Genomic DNA, 6,668 nt, shown 5'->3' on the forward strand with positions numbered 1-6,668 from the left:
AAGTTCCATAGCTTCCACCCAGATGCCCAAGAATGCGGTGGGGGGCCTCTGGCCAACAAGCCACTCCACCACAGAGGATTGCCCAAAAAACAGAAGGCTGGCATTCAATAAATTTTAAAGTTGTAAACTTTTAAAGTGCTGTGTGGCATTTTCCTTCCCTCCTTCACTACCCCTCCTGGGCTACCTTGGTAGTCATCCCCCTATTTGTGTGATGAATGAATAAAGAATGCATGAATGTGAAGCAACGATGACTTTATTGCCTCTGCAAGCGGTGATCGAAGGGAGGAGGGGAGGGTGGTTAGCTTACAGGAAAGTAGAATGAACCAGCGGGTGGGGGGTTTCATCAAGGAGAAACAAACAGAACTTTCACACCGTAGCCTGTCCAGTCATGAAACTTTTCAAAGCTTCTCTGATGCGTACCGCACCCTCCTGTGCTCTTTTAACCGCCCTGGTGTCTAGCTGCGTGTAACCAGCAACCAGGCGATTTGCCTCAACCTCCCACCCCGCCATAAACATCTCCCCCTTACTCTCACAGATATTGTGGAGCGCACAGCAAGCAGTAATAACAGTGGGAATATTGGTTTTGCTGAGATCTAAGTGAGTCAGTAAACTGCGCCAGCGTACCCTTAAACGTCCAAATGCACATTCTACCACCATTCTGCACTTGCTCAGCCTGTAGTTGAACAGCTCCTGACTACTGTCCAGGCTCCCTATGTACAGCTTCATGAGCCATGGCATTAAGGGGTAGGCTGGGTTCTCAAGGATAACTATAGGCATTTCGACATCCCCAACAGTTATTTTCTGGTCTGGGAATAAAGTCCTTTCCTGCAGCTTTTGAAACAGACCAGAGTTCCTGAAGATGCGAGCGTCATATACCGTTCCCAGCCATCCCATGTTGATGTTGGTGAAATGTCCCTTGTGATCCACCAGAGCTTGCAGCACTATTGAAAAGTACCCCTTGCGGTTTATGTACTCGTCGGCTTGGTGCTCCGGTGCCAAGATAAGGGTATGGGTTCCGTCTATGGCCCCACCACAGTTAGGGAATCCCATTGCAGCAAAGCCATCCACTATGACCTGCACATTTCCCAGGGTCGCTACCCTTGATATCAGCAGATCTTTGATTGCGTGGGCTACTTGCATCACAGCAGTCCCAACAGTAGATGTGCCCACTCCAAATTGATTCCCGACTGACAGGTAGCTGTCTGGCGTTGTAAGCTTCCACAGGGCTATTGCCACTCACTTCTCAACTGTGAGAGCTGCTCTCATCTTGGTGTTCATGTGCTTCAGGGCAGGGGAAAGCAAGTCACAAAGTTCCATGAAAGTGCCCTTACGCATGCAAAAGTTTCGCAGCCACTGGGAATCGTCCCAGACCCGCAACATTATGCGGTCCCACCAGTCTGTGCTTGTTTCCTGAGCCCAGAATCGGCGTTCCACCACATGAACCTGCCCCATTAGCACCATGATGCATGCATTGGCAGGGCCCGTGCTTTGGGAGAAATCTGCGTCCATGTCCTGATCACTTACGTGACCGCGCTGACATTGCCTCCTCGCCCGGTATCGCTCTGCCAGGTTCTGGTGCTGGATAACGCTGGATAACGTGGTGTTTACTGTGCTCCTAATTGCCAAAGTGAGCTGAGCGGCCTCCATGCTTGCCTTGGTATGGTGTCCGCACAGAAAAAAGGCACGGAACGATTGTCTGCCGTTGCTCTGATGGAGGGAGGGACGACTGACGACATGGCTTACAGGGTTGACTTACAGGGAATTAAAATCAACAAAGGGGGTGGCTTTACATCAATGAGTATTTCAGGCAGGACTTCACGGAGGGTTCCAATACGAAATGGTGCACCTAAGTAATTGTTCTTATTGGAACAAGCAGGTTGGTCTGGCCTCTGATTGATACATGGCTAGATTTACCTCGCTACACCTTCTCTGTGAGTGACTGCAGTGTGACCTAGAGGAATGAGTCCCCTAGACGGGGGGGGGCAAATGAGTACAAAACAAATCTGGTCTATTTCTTGTTTTGATCCACTCCATCTATCTTTTACATCTTTGGTTGGCAGCAGACGGTGCAGAAGGACTGTAAGCCATCCACATCTCATGGCTGCTCGGCAGAAGATAGTACAATAGGACTGCTAGCCATCCTCATCTCTTGCCTGCCTGGCAGAAGATGGTACAGTAGGACTGCTAGCAATCCGTATCGCCTGCCTGCTCACCATAAGATGGTTCAATAGGACTGACTGTAGGACTAAAGAGAATGACCTGGCCAAGTCACTCCAAATTTAGTCCCTGCGCACATGTCTGCCCAGGCGCTCCTGGCCGACGTGGCCAGGAGCACCTCGGACATGACGATGACGGCTACCAGTCGTACTGTACCGTCTGCTGCCACAAGGCAAGGGGTTGATGCTGCTGTGTAGCAATGCAGTACCACGTCTGCCAGCACCCAGGAGACATACGCTGACGGTTACCTGAGCGGGCTCCATGCTTGCCGTGGTATGGCGTCTGCACAGGTAACTGAAGAAAAAAGGCGCAAAACGATTGTCTGCCCTTGCTTTCACGGAGGGAGGGAGGGAACGGGGGCTTGACGATATGTACCCAGAACCACCCGCGACAATGTTTTAGCCCCATCAGGCATTGGGATCTCAACCCAGAATTCCAATGGGCAGCGGAGACTGCAGGAACTGTGGGATAGCCACCCACAGTGCAATACTCCGGAAGTCGACGCTTGCCTCGGTACTGTGGAAGCGCTCTGCCGAGTTAATGCACTTAATGCACTTAGAACATTTTCTGTGGGGGGACACACACTCGAATATATAAAAATGATTTCTAAAACACCGACTTCTATAAATTCGACCTAATTTCATAATGTAGACATACCCTTAGACTCCAAAGTCCTTTTATGGATCTAGCCCTAAATGTCATAATGACGAGAATCCATTAGGAAGTAAACCACTATTTTTGTCACTATTTGGCCCTTCGCAGAACTGGTGGCAGAACAATAAAACTAGCAGGGTCCAGTGCACTTTTGTTATGATTTCGGATGTACTTGGTGTATCGTTCTCAAAGTTGGTGGGCTGAAGAGATGATACGATGCGCTCTTACTGAGCAGACATTTAGATGATTACTAATTCTGCTGAATATTAGTTCACAGATAACAGTTAATGACTTTCAGCAATGTATTGAGACACGTACCTGAGTAGTCTACATATTTGTATATTGGCTTGATTTTTTTAAATAATGTAAGCTCTCAGATTCCTAAGTGTTTTGTGCCTTAAAAAAGACATTTTATTATTATAAGGCATTCCTGATTTTAGGTTTGTCATTGCCGTCTATCTGTTGTTTATTGTACATATGGGGGCAGGTCCACAGTTCTATGGGCTTCGAATCATAGCTCCGTGGACTTTAATGTAGCTAGGTCAATTAACATCAATTGAGGATCTGCCCAAGTGATTCCAGGATGTTTACATGTTAACTCTTTGGCATTTAAGATCTAGAGGCCCCAATAGGAGAAAACAGAGGCTGAGTCTAATTCTGAAGCTTCTGCATTACTCCAAACCCAGGAATCTGACAGGAAACGTAACTTCAGAGTACTCCAGGAACAGGTGTGAAAATTTCCTTTATTGAACCAGAGGAATGATTCTGAGTACCAAACCTTTGCTAGGATCTGTATAGGACACACAACAAAGATAGTCTATTTCCCTAAGAACACGCAATCTAGAATAAAGAGGAAACCACTGTACACTGTGATGTGTGTTTTTAAAAAGAACCATCAACTGTGTTTAAATCCATGGATGTGATATACATTGCTGAAAAATATTGGTTTTTTTTGTCCTCTTTGGACCAACTGCAAGATAATAAAGACCCACACACGTAAGCCATGTGTGAGAGCCAGTCTCTGTGTGTTCTCCCATTTAGAAAACTTCTAAAATAAAGGTGTCTCAGAATAATTTTAGTGATTTTGCATCAGGGCTGCTTGTTTTCCTCTCCCCTTTCCTTCTGATTAATCTCCTCCATTGGCTTCTGCACTCCACAAGGGAACAGCGTGGACTATCTATTTGCAATGGAGAAACAGGTTAGTTGCATATGAAAAACAGATATTGTTGTGAAATATGTTTGCTCCTTTTTATGAGTGATTGTCCATGAAGGTCAAATAAATGCACATGGTAGCAGGATAATCTTTTCTGGTAAGTAGAGCTCAGACTTACATGTTGGCTATCTGTGAAAACACACTTTTAATAAGCCACTGCCTGCTAACTATTCAGACATCTTCCTAAGGAACATCACATCCAAGTTCAAGGTGCTTTTCTTTGATGGTGCCTTCTCTAACGTAAATAAAATTAAATATTATTAAAATAAAATTAACATAATTATAATATTAAAAAAAACTCAGAAAGTCTAAAACCCTACCAAAACAAGTGTGCTTCACTGTAAGCACTGCTTCTTCCAGGGAGAGGATAACAGAACAAACAACACACGGCAGATCTTAGTCACATTGCTTAAGGAACTATTGGAAAGCAAGACAAGGCGGGTGAGATAATATCTCTTAGTGGAGTAACTACTGTTGGTGAAAGAGACAGGTTCTCGAGTTACACAGAGCTCTTCTGGAGGTCACTGGAAGGTGCCCAGATACTACAGAAGAAATAGAGTAGAATTCCTCTTAATTTTAACAACAGTGATTTTGAAAAAGTTGAAATGTTTGACATTCAAGAATAGCATTAGAATATCCATGAATTTAGGGGCCAGACAATGTAACTACTGTAAATTTGTATAAAGTGGGTGTTGTGTATTTCATAGGATAGCTCTGTGTATAACTATTCTAACAATAGCATTTTGTAGAATAGTAATAAACTCTCAATAAAACCAATTCCTCCACATACATTTTATTCTTTTTAGCTGCTACTAGTAGTTTTTCCTCAGGTTTTTGTGCCATCATGGCCTATTGGATTTTTGAATCTGACTGCTGCATGAATTGCTCTCCAACCAACAACCTTCCTCACAGTTACTCAAACTAAACTACACAATGCCACAATGAGAAATCCATTTTTATGGTGAGAAATTGCAAAGTCCATATTAGTATTATTAAGGTTCTGTATTACATTAGCACACAACGTTCTTAACCAGGCTTAGTGCTCTACAGTGCTGGGTGCTGTACAAACACAAATAAAGAGAGAGCCCTGACTTGGAGGATTTACAGTCTAAAAGAAACAGAAACTGATGAATAGTTGGGGATGGAGCTAGAACACAAATAAATGAACCTTGTGATGGCTGGCATTTTAGGTAGCTACAACTGCAATGACACCCACAAGAGGTGATCAGAGAGATCAATAAACATCACAAGGCTCACTGGAAGAGGGGAAGTAGAGGTGGTTGGGTGTGAAGCCCCATTAGTTCTAGTATATTCTCTATGAACAGATCTTGATTTTTTTATTAATGTGTTTATTACTCAGAAATGAACAATTTAAGCAAATATATTTCAAACTTACAGGTCTTATCTAACACCCCAAAGATTATATAAAATGGGAAGCATTAAAATGGATCTGTGCTAAGGTGTTATTCAACCGTTGGTACCTTTAAACATATGTTCTGTGGCACTGGAGTGTAATTTTGCTTATTTTGGGAACAAAAAAGAAGGCAAAGCAGTGAGACCATGGTCTTTATATACAAAAAAGGAACACGTCTGTTGCTTTACTTGTGAAGCCCCCTGAGACTGAGGCACACTTGTAAAAATCATTGCAAGGCCTACGTTTGATGGAGTAAACTGTTTTTCACCCATGTAAATGTTTCCTGACAGTGAAAAATGTTCACACAACCTATTCATGATGACGACAGCACCTCCCTTGTCAGTCTACTACAGGACAGGCCCAACAAAGAAAATAACAACGCCACTAGCCATCACCTTCAGTTTAGTTTCAACTAAAACCTCTCCAACGCATCATCAAGGAACTACAACCTATCCTGAAGGACGACCCATCACTCTCACAGATCTTGGGAGACAGGCCAGTCTTTGCTTACAGACAGCCCCCCAACCTGAAGCAAATACTCAACAGCAACCACATACCACACAACAGAACCACTAACCCAGGAACCTATCCTTGCAACAAAGCCTGTTGCCAACTGTGTCCGCATATTTATTCAGGGGACACCCCCATGATAGGGCCTAATCACATCAGCCACAATATCAGAGGCTCGTTCACCTGCACATCTACCAATGTGATATATGCCATCATGTGCCAGCAATGCCCCTCTGCCATGTACATTGGGCAAACTGGACAGTCTGTACGTAAAAGAATAAATGGACACAAATCAAACGTCAAGAATTATAACATTAAAAACCAGTTGGAGAACACTTCAATCTCTGTGGTCACTTGATTACAGACCTAAAAGTGGCAATACTTCAACAAAAAAACTTCAAAAACAGACTCCAACGAGAGACTGCTGAATTGGAATTAATTTGCAAACTGGATACAATTAATTTAGGCTTGAATAGAGACTGGGAGTGGATGGGTCATTACACAAAGTAAAACTATTTCCCCATGTTTATTCCCCCCCACCGTTCCTCAGACGTCCTTATCAACTGCTGGAAATGGCCCACCTTGATTATCACTACAAAAGGTTCCCCCCCGCCGCTCTCCTGCTGGTAATAGCTCACCTTAAGTGATCACTCTGGTTAC

Source organism: Eretmochelys imbricata, chromosome 3 (assembly GCF_965152235.1).
Source record: "Eretmochelys imbricata isolate rEreImb1 chromosome 3, rEreImb1.hap1, whole genome shotgun sequence".
Lineage (NCBI taxonomy): Eukaryota > Metazoa > Chordata > Testudines > Cheloniidae > Eretmochelys > Eretmochelys imbricata.